Source organism: Hordeum vulgare, chromosome 4H (assembly GCF_904849725.1).
Source record: "Hordeum vulgare subsp. vulgare chromosome 4H, MorexV3_pseudomolecules_assembly, whole genome shotgun sequence".
Taxonomy (NCBI): domain Eukaryota; kingdom Viridiplantae; phylum Streptophyta; class Magnoliopsida; order Poales; family Poaceae; genus Hordeum; species Hordeum vulgare.
The window spans coordinates 248,410,711-248,435,323 of record NC_058521.1 but is presented as its reverse complement, the minus strand read 5'-3'; the positions used below and the strand labels follow the sequence as shown (position 1 = coordinate 248,435,323).

At 47.3% G+C, this 24,613-nt stretch overlaps 1 pseudogene; it reads left to right on the top strand.

Annotated features, from left to right (window-relative positions):
• Window positions 1–18,070: 18,070 nt before the first annotated feature.
• LOC123450427 lies at window positions 18,071–21,544 on the top strand (annotated as a pseudogene).
• The last annotated feature ends 3,069 nt before the right edge of the window (window positions 21,545–24,613 follow it).

The following is a 24,613-nucleotide window of genomic DNA, read 5'->3' as shown; positions in this document are numbered from 1 at the left end:
AACGTCGGCATCGAGCTGTCACAACTCTCCTACACTACAAGAGGATCTCGCCCCAAGATCTAAGAATGAAAGGGGGAGAGGATGATAAAGAAAAAGAGGTAAAAACTTAGTCGCTTCTCTGACAAACGAGTGAAACCAACAATCCTTAAAGGTTGCAAAGAGATGAGGAATGATATGAGAAACAAGCAATAATTCACGGAAAATTTCGGCAGCACTTCGGTAGGAAAATGGGACAAAAAATTCGATAAGAAGAGAGAATTAGACAATATTTATAACAAACAACTAAATAGAAAAAGGGAACACCATGATCTTGATAGAACAACCTGATAAACCCAAAAGAGCAACATCACAATGCCTCCGGAACAAGAGAATATGAACTAGCTCAAGCGGAAGAAGAGAATGAAGCAAAAGAATGACAACTATCATCGCAATAGAATTGAAGAGCCTCCGGACAGAGAATTGACTTAGTAGTTGGAAAACCAACAACAAAAAGAACAAGATAGTAGTGGGCTTGTGAAAATCATCTCAACAATTATGAGGTGACAACCAACCACTAAAAGAAACAAGGATTGATTGGGAGAAACAAGATATGAACAATTCTTACACCAAGAGGATACATTGAGAACTTGGATTAATGACAAACACCATGATAGCAACCATCCATAGGAAAAGCTTTAGGTGAAATCCAAACCAAGATAGCTCAATGAAGAAATCATTGGTTGCAAATATCTCATGATCATAGAATTGGTGGGTTTAATTTTCTCATACTTGAAAGGCAAGCTCTTCGAGGCTCCTACACTAACAAGAATGCTATAATACCACCTCAAAAGATAACGGGAGAACAATTGCACATATAAATGCAAGAGAAAGGATACTTGAGGTTCTCCAACAAGAATCTTGAAGAACACTTGAGAACGAATTGAAACCTTGATGAGCCACCATGAAGGACCTCCGTATACGAATGAATGAAGCAAAGATAACAAGGTAGAAAAGAATAAGATTATGACCTTGCCAAAATTTAGATGAAGCCTCACAAAGAGATACTTAAAAGAACTGGGAACTCCGAAAAAGAAAGATAGGCACTTGAGAAAAGAATTGATATCATGAGCCACTCCGGAAGAAGAATTGAAATCTCTTGGAAGAAGGAAGAACAAGAATAAGAATTATGTTATGCTCATCCTTCATCAAATTAAATTGATGACAAGCAACGGATTTAGCATACAACTTATTCTTCTTGAAAAGATTGAGGAGAGATATGAGCACAAACTAGAAGAATTGTTGCAAGAAACACCGGTGAGAATTGAAACGCATGAGGCAACCATACATGAATGGAGATACATGAGAATGAAGAGATCATGAGCCACCTGAGAGAAGAAATATTAACAAGACACCATTATAATTGAGAGACGAACGAAGAGACAACAATTAAGAAGAATTGAGGATGAAAGCTAAATGTTGAGAACGAAGAATCTTCTGAAATGATGGCCTTCGGAGGATCGAGAATGAAAACAACTCAGAAATGCACCGGATAGCAAGAAAGGGATTACTCACGATAGAAACAGTTGAGAGGATAACACGAAGCTGAGATGACAATCTTCACAAGAATGGAGCAAGATTTGAGAGAAACAGTCCTTTGAATTTGCAAGCTGAGAATGATGACGAGAAACAACACCAAGAATATTGAGACACTCCGGAATAATGAAGAATGCAAGGTTGAGCCAAATATGAGAATTAATATGAATAGACCTTGAAGAAGGGATATGACTGATGAAATTCATACTTACGTCATAGTTGAAAAGAATTAAGGATCTCCGGAAAAATTACAAGAGCCAACTAAGATCGTAGGAAAACCTGTGGGTTATGGGCCCACTCAAAGAAACCACCGTCGAAACAATTACTAACAAAGAAATATACTGCACCGGTAGAGATGAAAACTTGATCAGGTTGAGCACCTCCAAATAAAGAAAGATCTGAAAACAAGAAAAACTCTGAGATATCTTCAACGCTCCGGATGAAAAGAGAGGAATGAAAAACAAGATAGGCTCATAAGAATTAACATAGGAAAGAGTTACAAGGATGAAAAGGATGTGATGAACACGGACAACTGAATTAAAATCACCGGAAAAGATGACAAGAATGAATAAAGATGAACATGAAGCTCCTGAAAATGTTCACCATGAATCACCGGTTACGAAAGGAAGAAGAGATAGCGGAAGCATCACTGAAATGAAATGCAGTTGGATGAAATATAATCACTGAAGAAAAAGGGCGGGAGGGCACACTTTAAAACCGATAGTGGGCGTCGTTCTCCTCGTCGTGCCCGAGGGCACGACCCTAGCGGCGGCCGACGACGAGCACGAGGGGAGGCAGGAGCTCCGCACCGGCAGAGGAGGCCCAGGGACGGCGGGACCGGCGGGGGAAGTTGGATCCGGCACGGGGAGTCTCTGGGCGGCCGGCGACGAGGACCCCGGCAGGAGCTCGGGAGGGGCTGGTTCCGGGAGGCGTTCCCGGCGACGTTGCGGGTGCCGAGAGGCGACGAAGGCGGCCGGAGGGAGGAGGAAGCGCATCCCTCGGCCGACGGAGCGGCGAGGAGCTCGCTGTTGCAGGGTCGCCGACGCAGAAGGAGACGACGGCCCATGGGGTAGGCGCGGGCACGAGAGCAGGGAGCTCGGGTCTGCTCGGCCGAACGGTGGCGGCGGCCAGATGGGTCCGAGAGGACCCGATCCGGGCCCGGGCGGGCCTGGAGCGCGGTGGGAGAGGCTGAGGCGGCTGCGTGGAGAGGAGGAGAGGTGGGGCGGCGCGGATCTCGAGGTGGCACTAGGGTTAGCTAGAGTAGGCAGGTTTCGGGGTCTATTTATAGGAAATGGGGCTAGGTTTATCCGAATCGGGATACGATTTCGACCACGGGTTCGTGAACGGATGGCCACAGACGTGGGAATGGATACGTGGCTGTGTAGAGTGGTTAGGCAGAGATGAGAGGGAAATAGCGCGGTGCGAGAACACGGTATTTAAAACCCCGAAAACATCCGACGAATAACCGAAGACGGTGCCGCTAGGGTCGACCGTTCGGGTACCAGACGGACTCCGGTCGCGACGAAATTCGACAGGCGGCCTAGCTATATCTAATTACGACCGCATGCCAAGTTTCACCCCGATCAGAGAAAGTTTTACGCACACTTTAAAACACGGTTCAAACGATGCCGCGGGTACGTGCGGGTGCGGTCGGGCTCCGAACGGACAACGACGAGAACCGGCAACTAACAACTGATGCATGTTTTGAAAACGGGCAACAACGGGATGTCGATGCAATGCTGATGATGCGCATGATGCGACAAATGAAATACCCACACGACAAAAACGGAATAAAGGGGAATCTTCTGGAACGTCGGCATCGAGTTGTCATAGTTTCGGAAAGCCGTGCCCACGGTTATGTGGCAAACATGGATAAGTTGTTAACATCCGGTTCTAGATAACTTGAATTAACTGTAATAAAACTGCCAACTGTGTGCGTAACCGTGACTCTCTCCTTCGAAGACCTCTCTTCGATCAGGAACACGGTGGGGTTATGTTTGACGTATGTAGGTGTTCAGGATCACTTAGTGATCACCTAGTCTTCGACCGCTCGCGTAGACCACCATATCAAATACTCTGATCTTTGTAAATTATCCACCATATCTGCCTAGGATGATGCAACCTATACACTAAACCGTCCTCACCTTATAACTTGACTAGTTTCCATACCGAGGTCATCCGATTGCTGAGTCCCCGTGGCTCACAGTTTACTACAACACCCCAACAGGTACAGGTACGCCCGACGCATGAGATCCTGATGGAACGCAGCTGGCGTGGCAGTACGATGAGGAGAATGGCCGACTGTATGTGAACTATCCGGAGGACTGAGGCCGTGGTCGTGATCGTGGGCCAGCATGCGGGATATCATAGTCTTTTCCTTGTTTCATGTTGTCCGTAGCAGGACTAACTTGTTCTGAACAATTGTGTGGATGTAAAACTTATATTATACTATGTCAAATGGCAAGTGTATGCTCTACTTGTCCTTCTTTGAATAAGTAATGTTATGATTATCTCGCTTGCGAAACGTTTAGATGCGCCTCTTTCCCTTTTGGGGCATCGCCCTCAAAATAGGAAAGGGCCGCATCTTAGTCGTTACATTAGGCGTGTGGGCAACATGGTGTTTTGTATTTGGTCGCGTTGGGCGTGGATGGTAGGCGACTCCATCCGTTCGGTGGTCTTGGGTGACTAAGTTCAACCCGGTCTGCTTGGTTTGTGGGATGGGTGGGGCGACTATGAATTGAGGTTTAGGCGACTCTGTTCGTGTATTAGATATGTGGGTGACTTAGTGTATTAGATTTGGTCAAGTTGGGCGTGGGTGGTAGGCGATTCATCGTGCATGTGTGTGCCGTGGGCGACTTAGTTCAACTTGGTTGGCTCAGTTTGTAGGAAGCGCAAGGCAACTATGAATTGGGTTTTAAGAGACTTCAGTTGTGGATTAGGGCGTGTGGTCGACTTAGTGATTGGATTTGGCTGAGTTGGGTGTGGGTGCGGTGACTATATGGTTGGATGCTAGGCGACTCCCGTGTGGTCATGACCCGGTCTGCTTGGTTCATGGGATGGATTGGGCCACTATGAATTGAGGCTTAAGCGACTTTGTTTATGTATTACACATGTTGGTGACTTAGCATACTAGATTTTGTCAAGTTGGGCAAGGGTGGCAGGCGATTCCTCATGTGTGTGTTGCGACTTAGTTCAGCCTGGTCGGCTCAGTTTGTAGGAAGTGTGAGGCAACTAAGAAATGGGGTTTGAGCGACTTCATGTGTGGATTAGGCATGTGGGCGACTTGTGCTTGATTTGGTCGAGTTGGACATGGGTGCGGGCACTATATAATGCAGTGTTAGTCTACTCCATACATTTGGTGGTCGGTGGTGACTTGGTTCAACCTAGTCAGCTTGTGTGTGGGACGGACGGGACGACTATTAAATAGGGTTTAGGGGAGTATTTGTGGATTAGGCATGTGGTCGACTTAGTGATTGGATTTGGCTGAGTTGGATGTGGGTGTGTTGACTATATGATGGGGTGGTAGGCGACTCTCGCGTGTGAGGTGGTCGCGGGCGACTTAGTTCAAACTGGTCGGCTCATTTTCTAGGACGGTCGGGTGACTATGTATTGGGGTTTAGGAGACTTCATCTATGGATTATGCATGTGGAAGACCTAGTGTATTGGATTTATTCGCGTTGGGCATGGATGATAGGCGACTCCGTCCGTTGGTGGTCATGGGTGACTAAGTTCAACATGGTCTGCTTGGTTTGTGGGATGGGTGGGGCGACTATGAATTGAGGCTTAGGCGACTCTGTTCGTGTATTAGACATGTGGGCGACTTACTGTATTATATTTGGTCAAGTTGGGCGTGGGGTGGTAGGCGATTCCTCATGGGTGCATTGGCCGTGGGCGACTTAGTTCAGCCCGGTCGACTCAGTTTGTAGGAACTGCAAGTCAACTATGAATTGGGGTTTAAGCGACTTCGTCTCTGGATTAGCATGTGGGCGACTTAGTGTATTTGATTTGGTCGAGTTGGGTTGGGTGTGGCAACTATATAATGGAGTGGTAGTCAACTCCATGCATTTGGTGGTCGCGGGTGACTTGGTTTAACCCGGTTAGCTTGGTGTGTGGGACGGGCGTGACGACTATTAATTAGGGTTTAGGGGACTCCATTTGTGGACTAGGCTTGTGGTCGACATAGTGATTGGATTTGGCTAAGTTGGGTGTGGTTGTGGTGACTATATGGTGGGATGGTAGGCGACTCCCATGTGTATGGTGGTCGTGGGCGTCTTAGTTAAACCCGGTTGGCTTGGTTTTTGGGATGTGCGGGGCAACTATGAATCGGGGGTTTAGGCGACTCCATCTATGGATTAGGCATGTGGACAACCTAGTGTAATGGATTTGGTAGCGTTTGGTACGGATGCGGTGACTACATAATGGGATGATAGACGACTTCGGCGTTCGGTGGCCAAACTAGCCCAATATTAAGCGAAAAATGCTTGACAAACATCCTCCCCCCCTTTCCCGTCACCACTATAGTCTCCCTAAACAACATTAACACATGACCAAAAACTAGTGAAAAAGATCCCGCATCCACTGGCCGAAACCATGGAGGTGACTCACCTTGTGATATCCAAGATCTTAATCCTTTTGCTCCACGGTTTATTTGTGCACACGGTCGACCATGTTAGACACCCTTGTAACGTTATGTGTAGCATAAGAATAGGATCTAGGGTAGACCACGTCGGCCACTACAGCCACATGTATAGGACGTGCAGTTCCCTCCTATATATAGCTTTTTGCATGTAATCTATGATTCAATCAAGGAAGTTTACATTCCAACTTGGTATCAGTTTCCCAGGACCCCATGGCCGACCCCGACGCCACCTCCTGCTCCTCTTCTGCTGCTCCCAGCTCCGGCTCTACACCGGACTCGGCGACCTCCCTCGTGTCCGCCGCCTCCCACACGGCCTCGGCCTCTCCCGCGGTGCCCTCGCCACCCTTCCTCTTCCAGGGTTCGTCCCCCGCTCCCGGATCTCATTTTGCACCTCTTTTCACCACCCCTCCACCGCCGTCGCCGCCGGCCACACCTATACCACACCACCCCATCTTCTCTGACCATATCACAAATCACATCAAGTTTCATCTCAACCCCGCCGATCAGAACTACCACAAGTGGAAATCTTTCTCCCTCATGGTCCTGATCCGCTACGGTGTCCTCTACCTCAACGAACACCCTCCGCCTCCCAACGCCGATGCTGCCTACCTTGAGCTCGATGCCCATGTCGCCCTCTGGCTCTATGCCACTCTTGTGGATCCCATGATCGACCACGTCGTCGGCGCCACCACCACCTACTCCATCTGGAAGAAAATCAAAGATTTCCTCCTCGCGAATCGTGTCGCCCAGTTCATGGTCCTCAACCGGCAGTACTGAAACCTCAAGCAAGGTGATGTCCCCGTCTCCGAGTACGCGCCCTGCATGAAGCTCCTCACCGACGGTCTCGCTGACATCGACCACGCCGTCTGCGAAACCGGCCTCACCACCCAGTTTCTCCATGGACTGGACAAGCGCCTCGACACCATTCGCGTCGTCCTGGGCGACCAGGAGCTGCCCTTCGACACCGTCCTCTCCAGGGTAGTCCTCACTGAGGAATCGCAAGCGCAACGCGCCGCCGAGCAGAGTGCCTCGGCCTTCGCCTTCCCCGATGGTGCCGCGGCCCAGGTAGCAGCTCCGAGGCCGGTGCTCGTGGATCGGGTGACCGCGGCCCCAGCACCGGCCCCTCTGATCACACCTCCTCCAACCGCGCCCAGGGCCACCCGCACCCCCCACAACAACCCGTCGGACGTGGCCGCGGCGATGGTGGCCGCGGGCGCAACGATTCTTCTGTATGCAACCAGTCTTCTCCGCCGGTGTTCTTTCCCTTCACCGGCTACTTCGCTCCATACGGCATGGCCTTGCCATCACCGCGCCCTGGTTGGATCCCTCCCAATGCCGCTGGTGTTTTGGGACCCCGCCCCGGTGCTCACGCCCACGCATATGCCATGTACCCTCCCCCGCCGACGTCGTTTCCCTACCAACCCACACAACCATCGTGGGAGCACCTTGCCAAGCTCAACGCCGCCTTCAGCAACTCCGCCATCAACCCGCCTCCCGCCCCCGAGTGGTACTTGGATAGTGGAGCCTCCTCGCATGTGACCGGAACCCAAGGTATCCTAACCTCGTCTAGTCATTCATTACAGCATGTTCCTTCTAGCATTCTCGTTGGCAATGGACATCATCTCCCCGTCATGGCCACCGGCTCCACAGTCCTTCACCCACACAACTTTCGCCTCACGGACATACTTGTCTCTCCCACTGTTGTGACTAACCTTATCTCCGTACGCAAGTTTACCAAACATAACTCATGCTCTGTTGATTTTCTTCCATGTGGTTTTCTTGTGAAGGATCTTCGCACTTGTCAGGTTCTCATGATCTCCGCTAGCACCGGCGATCTCTACCCCTTCGTCGGCAAAAAACAGCCCTGGCGTCGGCCCTCCTCACCACCACCTCGGACTTATGGCATCGCCTCCTCACCACCACTACCCTTTCTTCCATTTCTCGAGACTTTCTTAGTTCTTGTAATAAAGATCCTCATTCACCATGTAGTGCTTGCCAACTAGGGCGTCAACCACGGCTTCCGTTCCCCTCCTCTCATAGCAAAACGTTTGCCCCATTTGATTTAATTCACCGTGATTTGTGGACATCACCCATTGTAAGCTTTTCCGGTTATCAATATTATCTTGTTATACTAGATGACTACACCCACTACTCATGGACGTTTCCATTGTGCCAAAAATCTGATACATCTACCGTCCTACAATGCTTCTTCACCTTTGTTCACACCCAATTCAATGTAATCAGCAAAAGTATGCAATGCGACAATGGCGGTGAATTCATCAACATGTCTCTTCATTCCTTCTTCTCCAACAATGGCATTGTCACTTCTCCTGCCCTCACACATCCCCCCAAAATGGCAAAGCGGAAAGGCTTATTCGCACCACAAACGACATTGTCTGTACTCTACTTCTCCAAGCCACATTACCACCTCCATTTTGGGTAGAAGCTTTAAACACCGCCACATATCTCCTAAATCGATGACCATCTCGCGCCATCACACCATACACACCGTACTATCTCCTCCATGGCGTCCAACCAGATTACTCCCTCCTTCGGGTCTTTGGGTGCTTGTGTTTCCCCAACCTACATGCCACAATGGATCTCAAATTATCCCCTCGTTCCTCACCTTGCATATTCCTCGGATACCCCTTGGAGCACAAGGATACGGGTGCTACGACCTCGCCACACGTCGTGTTATCGTGTCACGCCATGACGTTTTCAACTAAACGGTATTTCCGTACCGCCCACACACACCAGACCACACCACTCCCACGTCCACACCAGATCGCCATGCAGATCCCATGCACCGGCTGGATTCTCTGGATCCCGCCCAACCAACCTCGTACGGGCCCCACGCCCCACTACCTCCTGATCCGCCTCGTGATCCACCCACCCCCGTATCTGCAGCTCACACATACTCCTACCCACCTCGCTCGACCGATTCTCCCGCCCACTCCGCCTCGGTCTCGTCGCCCGGCCCCAGCAGCATGTCACCTGCCTCCCTGCCACCATATTCGCCTCCCACAACTGGCTCGCCTGCCTCCTCCTCACATTCCTCACAAGATTCGCCCGCCAACAGACCCGGCGGCTGCACCGAGTCCTCCTCGCATTCCGCGCGGTCCACTCCGCCTGCACCACGCATCCATACCCATGCAATACTAGTTAGGCCACCCCAAAACGTACACAACATGTCCACTCGTGCCAAAACCGGTTCCCTCATGCCCAAACATTTGTTTGTTGCAACTTCCATATCCCAACCTATCTGACCCATACCACCCACATACAGATCAGCCCTCAAAGACCCACATTGGCAACAAGCTATGTTAGAAGAATATCATGCTCTAATGGATAACTTTACTTGGTCTTTGGTGCCTAAGCCTGCAGGTGTTAACATTGTCACGGGCAAGTGGATCTTTCGTCACAAGTTCCACCCAGATGGCTCATTGGCTCGCTACAAAGCTAGATGGGTTGTTCACGGCTTCACTCAAAAAGAGGGCGTCGACTATGGTGAAACATTCAGTCCGGTCGTGAAACCGGCAACCATCCGCGTGGTGCTCAGCATTGCCACCTCAGTCCTGGCCAATTCACCAGCTCGACGTCAAGAATGCATTTTTGCATGGTGACCTCCACGAGACGGTGTATTCCTCCCAACTGGCAGTTTTTGTGGATTCTTCTCGGCCAGATAATGTCTGCCTTCTTCGCAAATCCTTATATGGCCTCAAATAAGCTCCACACACATGGTTCCTTCGGTTCCAAGCTTTTCTCTTGTCATTGGGTTTCAAGGCTTCAAAGAGTGACTCCTCTCTGTTCATTATGCAACGTGGCAGGCATCTTGCTTATTTGCTAGTCTACGTCGATGACATCATTGTCACGGCTAGCTCATCCGCCATCCTAGCCTCCATCATCACATCCCAAAAATCAGAATTTTTGTTGTCGGATCTTGGCCCTCTCCACCATTTCTTGGGCATCAATGTCACCACCCACACTTCGGGTCTCTTCCTATGCCAACAACAATACACACTAGATATCCTCGAGCGCGCCAAGATACTAAACTATAAGCCAGTCTCAACACCCATCGAAACTAGCTCCAAGGCCTCCTCCCAGGACGGACAACGCCTATCTAATCCCACCAAATACCGCAGCCTTGCCGGAGCTCTCCAATACCTCACTCTCACTCGGCATGATATAGCGTATGCCGTTCAACAAGTCTGCTTATTCATGCATGCTCCACGCGATAGTCACATGCAACTTGTCAAACACATTCTATGATACCTACAGGGCACTTCCCACTATGGTCTCCAACTGTATAAGTCTACCTCCAGGGATCTTATTGCTTACACTGATGCAGATTGGGATGGTTGCCCGGATACCCGTAAGTCAACTTCTGGATTCTGTGTGTTCCTCGGCTCGAACCTTGTCTCCTGGTCCTCCAAGACACAGCACAACATCTCTCGATCTAGTGCCGAAGCAGAGTATCATGGCGTGGCCAACTGTGTGGCTGAATCCTGTTGGTTGCGCCAACTTCTCCATGAGCTGCATCTCCTTCCCACACGGGCCACCATCGTGTATTGTGACAACATCAGTGCATCCTACCTTGCATGTAATCTGGTGCAACATCAGCGTACCAAGCACATTGAGATTGACCTACACTTTGTCCGCGATCGGGTGGCTCTTGGCGAAGTTCGCGTCCTCCATGTGCCTTCGAGTTCTCAGTTTCCAGACGTCTTCACCAAGGGACTACCATCTCCCATTTTTAAAGATTTTCGTTACAGCCTGAACATCCTCCCCAACGGTGTTCCGACTGAGGGGGGTGTTAGACACTCTTGTAACGTTATATGTAGCATAAGAATAGGATCTAGGGTAGACCACGTCGGCCACTACAACCACATGTATAGGACGTGCAGTTCCCTCCTATATATTGCTTTGTACATGTAATCTATGATTCAATCAAGGAAGTTTACATTCCAACTGACCATCACGCCGTGCACGCATTTGTTTCCTATGTTGCGCCTGTCGATCCATACAGAGCAGAAGTGATGCATAGAGAACATAATGGTTCACGTTTTTACCTCGGTGTTTGCGTCCTTGGGCAGCTGCTCGTATTGCATGTCCCATCTGGATTCATTCATGCCTCAGGCGAGTGCATCTCCCCCCAATCACCCGAATGGTGTCAGTCATATCTCTGCAAAGAAAGGAAAACAGGCATGCAATCGTTCAGAAAAATCATCTAACTAGCTGGTGTAGAAAGGATTTATTTCTAGTTTTGAAAATAAGAAAAAAAAGTAGAAAATGTCTTCTCTGTCTAGCGCATAATTGCCTGACTGATGCATGTAAGATTGCAAGCTAATTTCAAATAAAAGTTTTCCCCGTATGATGACTGAAAATGCTCCTGCTCTATTACCCCTGGACTGATTAGCTAATATGTCATTTACAAAGTCATCTCACGTGTGTACTATTAGTATATAATCGGTGAAGTTTACATTGCATGATCAACCAATATCATGCACTTACAAATTTATTATCCCTCAGATATGTCTACTAGTACCATGCCATGGTACTTAAATCTGTAACACTAATCCAGTCTAACGATACTAATCCAGACTAACTGATGCTGCTGCTGCCTAGAGGCAGATTTCATGAGCGTCGAACTGTAGGGGATAAGAGCCAACTATATCGCCTTGTTCAGTTTAGTTCCAGACAACCTTGTTCTTACCCAAAAGTGTCATCTTGACAGGAAAATATCATCTATTTAGTATATATAATTGCCTTATTTGATGCATGTAAAATTGCCAGACAAAATCAATAAAATGGTTCTTGCATGATAAACAAAAATGTTTATTCGTTGCATGCAAAAATGTCTATCTCTTAATCCTCCCATGAATCCACATGGTTACACCCTGTCTGAATTCCCCACAAAATTTCCCAACCCACCACAAAATCCCCTGTGACGGATTGGTAACTCGCCTCTCAATCCTTCTTGTGGACCCACGTAATTGACTAGCTACGTGAATGCCCCTCAAATTTTCCAGCAATGCAAACAAAATATGTCGTGATGGATATGAAAAATTGCCTCTCAATCTCCACATGAATCCACATAACTGCCTAGCCCCTGGTTTTTGTTGGGACTTACCTTGCGACTGTTGATTATAAGCGGCTTAGCTCTGTCACCGTGCGGACTTGCCTCCTCCCCAACCGCGGGCGCTCAAGCTGCTGGCGGCGAGCTCCGTCACCATGCGGATGCGCCTCCTCCCATGCGCGGTAGCGCGGCGACCTCCTCCACTTCAACTATCGATATCGAGTGGCCAGCAACCCGCTGTGGATCCACCTCGACTCCTCCATACCTCACCACTGCCGCATCAACACCGATAGGCGACGAATATCTTACCACTGTGGCAGAAAGAGAAAAATGGCTGGAGGAGGAGGACGAACAAATGGGTGGGGAAAATGGAGTTTCGGAAGGAAAAAATCCCAAGGAAAACGACAAACCCTGCCGTTCGGGTAACTGTTGTATCACGTCGCGCCTGTTTGTCTCGTACAGATCCTACGGCTCTCGTGCGGCCGCTCGGAGCATGCACACTCCTTAAGGACTTGGGAAACAATAAATCAAAAAGGAGAACCGCCTCACACGTCCACGTCACCCATATCTCCCAAGCCCCTGACTTCCATTTCCTCGCCGTTGCCTTGAGCCCTTGACCCCGTACTCTTCAGCGCACCACCTCGATCTGCCCTCATCCGCCTCATGGTCCGCCTCGCGGTCGCGGTGGCCGCAGATCTCGTTGCGGGCGATGCCACCCCAGCGCCACTCTCCTCTGCATGCCAATCTGCGCTTCTCTGCCGCAATCACGATGCCCACGTCTCGGTTTCCGTCGCGCCATCATCGGAGGCTCGTCGCCATCACCAATTCACCATCACTTTTCTGTATGTCGTGGCACCCCTGTACGCCCTGCTCGCGTTCGCGTCTGCCGCCCGCACCTCTACTGCTATCGTGGCAGCTTGATGGATTTCTACTCTGACGACGACCCACACCCGGAGTTCGAGGAAGGTCTACGAGAGGACCTCAAACTGGTCCACTTCCCCTGTATCATCATGAGCGCAACATCGACGCTGCTCTCGCACATGTCTCCTCCTACCTCACTGCCGGTAGGCAATTTTGGCTTTCTGAGTTTCTTCAGCAATGTTAGACGCATGGTTAAGCATGTGATTTTGGTTCTGGCTAGCTTGATCACCCGTCATGTGTGATGATGCACAACGTCCAATGGAGTGCCTCTACTTGTCAATATGCTTTTTGGAAGTTAATTTTGCATGTGCCCCTAATTTCTTGCTTAATGTGATCAATTAGTTTTTGTTGCATGTTGCTTTTGATGAATGCATCAGCTTTAAACTTGGATTGTCTTTTGTATGAACTCGAAGTGTACTAGTCAGCTGCCTTGGAAGTTGGAACTCATCATCCTTGATTTTTTTTCCTAAAGAATTAGAACTGCATACGAACTTTGAGTCTGCCTCCTCTATCATCAACTCATCATTGGTGCTGACCCAGGCGATGTTGTTGCACAGGTTTGCTACCACCTCTCTGCCCCTGGTACAACGACTACGGATTACTGCTGATGGCTTGACGGACTAGGAGACGGAAGATGAGGATGGCCTGGCCCTCAGCGCAACATCATTATCATACAATGAATTACTGCTGGTTAATGTCACTAAAATTTGGGATGAAGTCTTTTCCTATCTCTTGCCTGTCACAACACATGTGCGTCCTCTCTGATGTAGCTGAATATTTGCATTCCCTACTTGGTAACATTATTCCCACTTTTCTAACTTTCTTTGTAGTTTAATTGATTAATTTTCATGGCTATTCATTTCTCTTTGTTTTTTTCCATGAGCAGAGCAACTTCCTTGTGGATGACAAAATAAATCAGTCCGCAGAATATTTTTAATCCATTCTTTATATCTAGTGCAAGGAAGCCTGCTTTCACTTGTGCAACCTGCTACTAAGAAGTTTCACTTTTTTGTTAATGCACATTAATTGGTAAGGATAAAACAATGCCAACTTTCTTTACGTTTGTTTTTACTAAACATATCCATTTCATAAAGACACTCCTTCAAACAAATCCAAATATCTAAACTGAATGTAAATCAAGGAAATTGTGTAGCTCCTTGGAACTTCTCTTTTAGTATTAAAATCTAAATCCTCGTAGCATTTGTGTAGACAATGTGTTAAGCATGGTTGTTAGCTTATTGAATCTTGAAGAAACTACATTGCACTTGTATAGTAACTTTAGTACCTACATGCGCATACTCTGATATGTTAGATTTAGGAGAAACAGTTATTTTATTCACCCACTCATCTATCTATGTTTCTTATAATGCTGATCTGTTTTTTCATCTTCCGATCTACTACCTCTGTAACTTTTTATAAGATGATTTTTGACACGAGGGAGTACTTTGATGCAGTTGTGCTTTTGTTACATTGTTTGCAGCTTTGCGGGACTGAATTTTTCGTGCTAACATGAGTAATATTAGTAGGCCGGTGAGACAGAGAACTTGGAGCCCCCCTAGCAGAACAAAATTGAAATAGTCCCATCCTCCTATGCATGATTATCTTAAAAACTTGGCCTAAATTTTTGTTCCTACCAATATCATTCCATGGCTACTATTTTGCACACATGCTTTAACTAATGCAATGGCATAAAGGCTCATCCGAGTCACCGCCAAATGGTCATTTTTTCAAATTCTTGCTCTGATGTTCAAAGAGAAGAGTTAGGATTGCTATGGTTTGAGTTGTAAATAATTTTTGTTGTATCCTACTACCTTTCTACTCTTGTGTACAATTTTAATTCGGTTCAATTCATTTAGCTGGACTGTAATTGAAACTGGATAAGATATGCATCGGTTTATCGAAATAAACATTGGTTATCTTATGAACGATTATATCTATCACCAGAGTACAAGCAAATATCTTTTTCGTGAAGCAAACTCATATTATATCTATCACATTTTGATATTGGAGGTCAACTTGAATAAATGGTTACTATAGTCGACACATGTCCTTAGCACTTGCCTTTAATGTTCTTCCTAATTTTCCGATCACAAAAAACCGAGGTGACATTATGGTTGTAGAGATAGGAGAAAGCAATATATATTTAGACTGAGCGTAGTTTGCTTTACAATTTTATTCAAATTTATTGACCCTTTATAGTGTGTGGAGTAGTATAGCCAGTCGAGCATCAGGACATTGGTTTTTAGTTTCAAAACTTTTGGCTTCTAAGATTGACAAATGCTGAGTTCAAATAGGGATCTGTTCTGAATAAAGAAGTGGGCCTTCAGAAAGCTTCTCTACTTGCTCACTGAAACTTTCATAGTTTTTCATATGCTGAATAATTCCTTGTCATATCTTGGTAAACTGTGCTTGAATTTGTCAATCAGAGTTGGCACGCGACAGCATCACCTTTGAACTGAAAATGTTAATAGTGACATAGCCTGAGACCATGCAGAGTGTAGATTATCTACACTCTGCACTATATATGATTGATGAGGAGGAACGGATGGGATTTTTGCATATATATCTGTGTTTGATGCAGTATGCATTTAGATGAAACCTGTGAATCTGGAATATCATGTTATTTCCTCGCGATTTTCATTGCAAAAATTACTTTACTATGAATGTGGTTTAGCTGTGGTGAGGCCCATGTGCTATGGATGCTAAATCTTGAGTTGTGATTTCTGTTAGGAAAGCAACTTGTCTATATTGAAGGCCCAAGGGGCATATATATATTACACATGACTTGAGGTGCAAGGAAAGTAAACATAGACTAATAAGGACTCCTAGACTAATACTAGTAGACTAATAAGGACTACTAGACTAATACTAATACTTTCTAACACCCCCCTCAAATGCAAAGCGTATGCAATAGCATTGCATTTGAAGAAGTGTAATACTAAAAAACAATGATAATCCAAATCCGCGTCTTGAGAGTGTCGTCGTAGCATGAAGAGTCTTCAAAACTTGTCGAGTTGTCGAAGGAGAGAACGAAGAGATGGCACATCAAAGGTAGACACTGCATCACCTGAAGATACAATATAAGTATCAAGAGAAGATGGGTTGTCAAAAGAAGATGGCACATCAAGAGAATAAAGCATTGCCCGGAAAATCATAGCCACAACAACCGTCGGCGAAAGAAGCTCGGCGGATAAGGCACGATGGACGTAGATCGACAATGCAAAAGAAGTCTAGACAATCCTATAGAAAACAACAAGGGCAAGTAGGCCACAAAAGTTGCATAGAAAGGATCAAGACCCGAGAAAGGCTGACGGAATAAGGTATGGTGGACTCGCATGGCATGAGAAAACACAAAATATGAACGGATTTGGTAGACGCAGTGGAAAACAAAGAAAACTAGAAACAATGACACCTAGTTTAGGGATGATGGCAGCGGAAGAGAAAAAATAGTATCATGGCGGCGAAGGCCAATGCCAACCAAAGTGTGCTTGAGACGGTCCTAACTGTGTAGAAGGTGGTTGCTCAGTGCGGGAAGGCTGAGTCACAATACCAGCAGTACCCGTCGAGGAAGAACCTGAAGCAGCGAGCACATGCTTAAGCCTCAGAATATCCTGCTCAGTCAAAGCGATGGCTGAAGCTGTCGAGGTAGATGATGAAGTCTCTGTAGATGATGATTGCACCTGGCACAAGTGTTTCTTCTTCGTGTAGCAGTGGGACTCAATATGACCATCATTATTGCAATAGCCACAATGTGTACGGGGGCGACCTGAGCCTCCAAAAGGAGTGGTCAAGAGCGACGGAGCACTCAAATGAGAAGGGGTCAGTGCAGCAGGTGGCGTAGAAGTAGCCCGAGCAGCAAGCACCGAAGGAATCTCCATTGAACCAGCACCACGTAAGCGAGTCTCCTCAGCACGAATCTCAGAAAGCGCCTCCACGAGAGAAATACGACCACAAGCAAACAACTGAGCACGCCGGGGCTCAAACTCCTTACGGAGCCGAGACAGGAACTCGTAGACGCGATGAGACTCCAAATTGGCCTGGACAGCCTGGCAACAGGGGCAAGAACGACAACCAGCAGTGCGGAGAGAATCGAGCTGGCGCCAGATACCAGAACTCTGTGCATAGAAGACATCAACAGTAGAGTCACCCTGCTGAAGAGCATGCTCCTGGCGAGCCATGGAGAAGCATAGGGCATCACCAGAGGGTGCAAAGCGCTGACGAAGGCGAGTCCACATCTCAAAGGTAGTAGGAAGGCCCAAGAACTCAGAGGCAAACTGAGGCAGAACACTAGTAGTGAGAACAGCTGTAGCACGAGCATGATCATCAAGCCACTGGGTGTAAGTGGACAAAGCACCATGGTACACCTGAAGAGACTCCTCATAAACCAAGACCTTCTCATCATAAGGACTCACAGCGGCCTCATCAGGAAGCTTAGCCGCATCCTTTGCGGCTTGAGGAGCATCCGCAGGAAGAGTCGGTGGGGTCGGCGGAGTAGGAGCCATGGGAGGAACCGGACATGGCGGATAGCAGACCTCGCCAGAAAGAAAATGAAATAGAGGGATGCCATGCATGTGAATGCGCATGAAGCCAATGAACTCGGTGTAGTTAGTGCCATCAAAGAACACCGGACAACGAGGAACAACAACGTAGCCGAATGCAGGAGACAATATGTTATTTTTTTGGAAAAGGACTAAGAGATCACGATCCAATCGGAATCAGGATCAGGATCACGATCCAATCGGATTCAGGATCACGATCACGATCCAATCGGAATCAGAATCAGGATCACGACCACAATCCAATCGGGATCAGGACGGGCTCTAGCGGCAGGTGGTGGAAGTGAGCGGGCGACCGCGGCGCGGATGCGAGCTGGCGACGGTGGCGCGGATGCTAGCTGGTGCCCCAACCGCGAGAGCAGTGGCAGCAGACAGGCGGGATGGAGCGGCGGCGGCACGGTCGCGAGCGGGAGCCAGCGCGAGATCGAGCTGGTGCACCAGCCGCGAGAGCAGCGGCAGCAGAAAGGTGGGATGGGATGGCGGCGGCGCAGACGCGAGCGGGAGCCGGCACGACATCGAGTTCGATCTGGAAAAAGATCGGGGGAGGGAGCAGCAGGAGTAGCATCATTTCCAGTGGTTCTGGAGAAGCAGCACTGCAGCAGCAGGAGGAGAAGGAGAGCAGGAACAGCGGGAGCAGCTTGCACGATGCGGGACGAAGCGTCGGCGAGAGAAGCTGCAGTGAGAGCTCGAGAAGGAGGAAAAAGCATGGGTTGCGCGTGCGAAAAAAGAACCTAGGGCTCTAATACCATGTTAGGAAAGCAACTTGTCTATATTGAAAGCCCAAGGAGCATATATATATTACACATGACTTGAGTTGCAAGGAAAGTAAACATAGACTAATAAGGACTCCTAGACTAATACTAGTAGACTAATAAGGACTCCTAGACTAATACTAATACTTTCTAACAATTTCAACATGTTTATTAGGCGGATGCCGCCACAGTTGCCCGCACTATGGCGGTAATCATTGATCCGTGTAACTGTTACTAAGACGGTGTATGGTTCTTGAGGTGTGTCCTTTGTCCCCAGTGTAGGCTTGTAGGGGCGTCCCAAACTCGTTGACAGCAATAAGGTGCTAAGTGAAGTGATTATGTTCTCTTTCAAGAGACGGGCTCCTTCTTATGTCTCTTAGTGGGCGGGTTATGTTGGATTTGGTATGTTGAGCGGTGTAGATTTAGCATCTGTGGGTTTAATAGTGTCGTTGTTTTGTCTTTCACTCCAACAACTCATGTTGTGCCCTTTGTATCTAATTTTTTGACTGAATGTTCTAATTAATTAGAAAATCTTCCTTGCCCCTTTCGAGGTGCTATATGAAAAAAATCAAAATATATTTCAATAGTTTTCTATACCTTCTAAATTACAGGGATCGTGCACTATAGTAGCTGGTATTTAGGCCATTGATATTTTTGTTCACTCAGGGAATAATTCTTGATGCTTAATTTTCAGACCATTCTATCTGTTGCTAACACCACCCTGTGGGAGCAACATGTAACAAATAAGAATGTTACAGTTTATTGACTCGGCAAGAAAGTTTGTATGTGCTATGTATAGTTTGGAAAGATTATGCAGGATATTTCGCATGAATCTATTATCTTTGGTTTGTTTGTATATATTTTCTCCCTCTGTTGACTCTTCAGGTTACCATGACCAAAAGCTTCCTTAACACTTTGCTTAAATATTTCATTTGACGTTCTTCTGTTCACCTATAATATATTTTTTGGAGAGACTTGCCGAAAGAACTGTTGTTGGGTATGTCATGTCATATAGCAATATAAGTGGTTGTTGCACAAAATTATGGATCACTCTGTCACCATCCGGTATTGCTGATTTATCAACATCTACAAACTTGCAAGGCAATCGTTTGTTGCTATTCAATATATACGTGTGTTTATCTAGCTGCCCGATCTTCGTTAGGTCCCATAGTTTTGCACATGGTAGACGCTAGATGGGCATCACCAATGTTACTTGAGAATCTTGCTTCGTGAGTTGATCCCTCCATTTTTCTTGGTGGTTCTGAAATTACTGTATATTACATTGTTTTGTCTTTGGATATGTTTTGTCTGGTTTGCACTTGTTCTGCATGGTGCATTGTATGTTGTGTTCTATAGCTATTATGATGTGAAACTATATTTTTGCTGAATCGTGCCAGAAATCCAACAGGGCTACCATCCTCTCTGCCCTCGGGCAAACTGGGTTGCGCCTGATGCACCAGCAACACAACAACAGGTTTACATGCAGCTCGGAGCTTATCCTGGTGCACCACCATAGTATGGCCAGCAACCTTATGGCACAGCAGCTCCCCTTGGCACTGGCTATGACTACTGTAACCAACAGCAGCAATCTCAACCACAACAGTTTGCCACTGGAACTGTTGTGCCTGCTGGTGCTAGCAGGTACAATTACAGCCAGCCTGCTACTCATGCTTCACAAGGGTATGGTACTACACCAAGCTACGGTGGTCCAGGTGGAGCTGGTCAAGCATCTTTAGGGCAGCAAACTTCAACGCCAGCCACTGGAGGCCAACTGGGTTATCCTAATCAACCACCTATACTAGTGCTGCTGCATCAAGCTAAACGGCGCAAGGTTTTGCCCCTCAATATGGATACGTTGCTCCACAGATACAGCCTGACTATGATATGCAGCCACCACCACTGGGCACGTATGGCCAGGGTGCTTATGGGTAGCCTATGCAGGCTCAGAAGCCACCTTCATCTGCTCCGTATGGATAGGCACAGTCAGCCAGGCTATGGCCAGTAGCAGTCATACTGTGATTGTTATGCTACTGGTGGCTATGGGCAGCCTACAGCATAATCTACTGAAGTTAGGACACCTGCTGGGTCCCAGGATCAATCCACCGCCGGACCTTGACCCCCCTTCTCTGGTGCAGTACTGTTTAATCAGGCAGACCCGTTCTCTGGTGTAGTACTGTTTAATGACTTCGACGTCGACCCCCCTTCTCTGCTGCAGTACTGTTTAATCAGGCAGACCCGTTCTGGCCCACAATACTATTTCTCTTCTTCTAAAATCCAGGGTACTTCCAAAATTCATCTAAAATTTCCCTCTTTCCAATGATACTAATTTCGTAAATTTTCGAACATTTTGCACACATTGTTTATTGATTGTGTGTTAATTTTATTTTTCCAATCAATAGAAATCATTATCTTTCGAAACATTGAAAGATTCGAGGACGCTCGAGGAATGACCAGAACCATTGAAGACTTTGTTGAGCAAGGCAAGCAACCTACTTTGATCATGTTGAACCCATATTTGCATTACACCTAGAATTATTTTTCATGCGTAAAGTATTATTTACTAGTATTTCTATGTTAAGTAAATTAGCTAGGGTTTATCTATGCCCTATGTGCTTGATATTGACACCCCTTTCACATTCTTATGCTCAGTAAATTAGCTAGGGTTTAGCTATGCTTTATGTGCTTGATATTGATACCTTCCTTTGACATTCTTAATACCCCTCCTTTCTAACCATGTAGTGGTGATAGATAAATTTGGGTCATATGTGCAAGTTTAATGGTAACGCTTAGCCATGCTAGTCGCATAATTCTTAAGACTTGGGACGATTTTGCGTTTCGTTGCATTGAACAGATAGAGTTTGGTTACAATCCTCCTAGGAGAGCAAGTTCAGGAAGGGCCATGAATATGAATTTAATGTACATCCCAGGTGGTAGGGAAGATGACTCTGAGGCCACGTGCGCCAGCGCGTGCCCATTGTTCGGCTTCGTCCTTGATATTAGAGACCAGGACATGGACGAGGGGATTTAGTTACGTGATTTAATCTTGAGAAGATAGTCTAAAATGTTAGGTAGATTAGGAGATTTTAGATATGATATATGACCATGGTGATTATTATATTGATGGATAAATATATCTTTGATTTTGTTTGGAACATTTTGGATTTAGTTAGGTGATTGTGATCTTACATCAAATTTCATGATGGATTTTAAGATTTTGGTTGAATTTAGTTAGGTGATTGTGATCTTGACGAGCTAGTAAAAGATATTCGGAGGATTATGTGAATTTTGGTCTAGCATGTGAGCTTGGTGGTTATTATATTGGTGAATAAGTAATTTTTTAGTAATTTGAGAAAAATGAATTTAGTTAGGCGATTGAGGTTTTGAACCAAATTTCATGATGTATTACGAGATTTTAGATGAATTTAGTAAGTTGATTGTGATCTTGAGAAGATACTCAAATATATTCGATGAATTAACTAATCTTGAACAATTAGTATTCAGTTAGGCTATTGAGATATTGAATCGAATTTCAACGATGATTTTGTTAGAGTAAATATTATACAGCCGTGTACCCTATTGTATTTATCCCAATATATAAGGGGTTTTCTGCATATAGCCCACCACCTGTACATGTATATATATCGGCCTATGGCCTCATGGGAATATAAGTTGCTTATTCCTAACATGATATTAGAGCCTTAGGGTTTTTCTCGCACGCACAACTCGTGCTCCGATCCTCCTCCACGCAATCGTCGTTCGTCTCGCTGCTCCTATCGGATCTTGCTGTTGCTCCCAATCTCCTCCTCCTGCTGCTCTCGATCTTGCTGCAGCTCTCGTTCTCGTCCTGCTGCTGTTGTTCCACCGGATCGAACACCCGCCACAGCCCCTGCAGCCGGATCCTCCCGTGGCCGCCCCGCTGGATCCCCCGCCGCCTCCAGCCGCCGCTGCCTCCGATTCATCTCCAGCCGCTGCCAGCCGCCCTGATCCGCTTCACCTCCAGCCACCGCCAACTGCCCTGATCCCGATTGGATCCGCGTCTAGCCGCCCCAGGGTCCCGATCCAACAGCTAGTTGCCCAAATCTCGCCAGATCACGCCTGATTTCGCTGGATCTCGTCGGATTCTGCTGGTTCCTCGTTGCTGTTGGTCCCGTCTCGATCTCTGCTGAGTAAAACAAATGTCTACTGCATCGGGTTATGTTGTTGTTCCTCGTTGCCCGGTGATTTTTGATGGCTCTAACTACACCGAGTTCGTTGGCTTCATGCGCATTCATATGCGTGGCATCCGCCTATGGGGTGTTCTTTCTGGCGAGGTCTGCTGTCCGCCACATCCGTTTCCTCCAGTCGCCCCTACTTCGTCGACTCCACTGGTTCTTCCTGCGGATGCTACTCAGGCCACAAAGGATGCGGCTAAGCTTGCTGATGAGGCTACTGATCATGCTTACGATGAGAAGTTTTTTGCTTATGAGGAGGCTCTTCAGACGTATCATGGTGCTCTGTCTGTTTACACCCGGTGGCTTGATGATGATGCCTGTGCTGCAGCTGTTCTCACTGCTAGTGTTCTGCCGCAGTTTGCTTCTGAGTTTCTTGGCCTTCCTATTGTATTTGAGAGGTGGACCCGTCTTCGACAGCGCTATGAGCCCTTTGGCGATGCCTTATACATCTCTGTGGTCCGTCAGGAGCATGTTCTTTAGCAGGGTGACTCTACTGTTGATGACTTCTATGCACAGAGTTCTGTTATCTGGCACCAGCTTGATTCTCTCCACAGTGCTGGTTGTCGTACTTGCCCCTGTTGTCAGGTTGTCCAGGCCAATTTGGAGTTTCATCGCGTCTACGAGTTCCTGTCTCAGCTTCGTAAGGACTTTGAGCCCCGGCGTGCTTCATTGTTTGCTCGTGGCCTTATTTCTCTCGTGGAGGCGCTGTCTGAGATTCGTGCTGAGGAGACTCGCTTATGTGGTGCTGAGGAAACTCGCTTATGTGAGGTTCCCTCTGTGCTCACTGCTCGGGCTCCTTCTATGCCACCTGCTGCACCGACCCCTTGTCGCTCGAGTGCTCCGCCGCTCTTGCCCACTCCTTCTGGAGGCTCAGGTTGCCCCCGTTCACATTGCGGCTACTGCAACAATGATGGTCATATTGAGTCCCAGTACTTCCAGAAGCGGAAACACCTGCGCAATGCGCGATCATCATCTTTAGGGACTTCGTCATCTACCATGACAGCTTCAGCCATCGCTTTGACTGAGCAGGATACTCTGAGACTTAAGCGTCTGCTCGCTGCTTCAGGTTCTTCGTCGATGGGTACTGCTGGTTCTGTGACTGATGCTTCCCGCACTGAGCAACCACCTTCTACACAGTCAGGTACATCCCCATGGGTTCTGGACTCTGGAGCTTCTTTTCATATGTCTTCTCATTCTTTCACTCTGTCCTCTCTTCGCTCGCTTGATTCTCCTGTTCATGTCCTCACTGCTGATGGTACTCCTTCTATTGTTAGTAGAGGCAATCTTACCACTCCTTATTTTGTTCTTGATGTTGCTCATGTTCCTCTACTTACCATGAATCTGTTTTCTGCTGGTCAGCTTACAGATTATGGTTGTCGCGTCATCCTTGACGTTGACTCTTGTTCTGTCCAGGACCGTCACATGCACACTCTGGTTGGGGCTAGCCCTCGCCGCCGTGATTCTAAGGGTCTTTGGGAGTTGGACTGGCATCATGTTCCTTCCGTTGCCACCACTATCGCCAGTTCCTCCGCTTCGGTCGCCTCCGCTCCTGGTTCCTTCCAGCAATGGCATCATCGACTTGGTCATCTGTGTGGTTCTCATTTGTCGTCTTTAGTTCGTCGATGTATTCTGGGGTCTGTCTCAGGAGATATCTCTTTAGAGTGTCAGGGTTGTCGTCTTGGCAAGCAGATTCAGTTACCATATTCACATAGTGATTCAGTGTCCAAGCGTCCTTTTGATTTAGTCCAGTCTGATGTATGGGGTCCGGCTCCCTTCGCTTCAAAAGGGGGTTATAAATACTATATTATTTTCAAAGATGACTTCTCTCGTTACACGCGGCTTTATTTCATGACTTCTCGTAGTGAGGTGTTGTCTATTTATAAGCG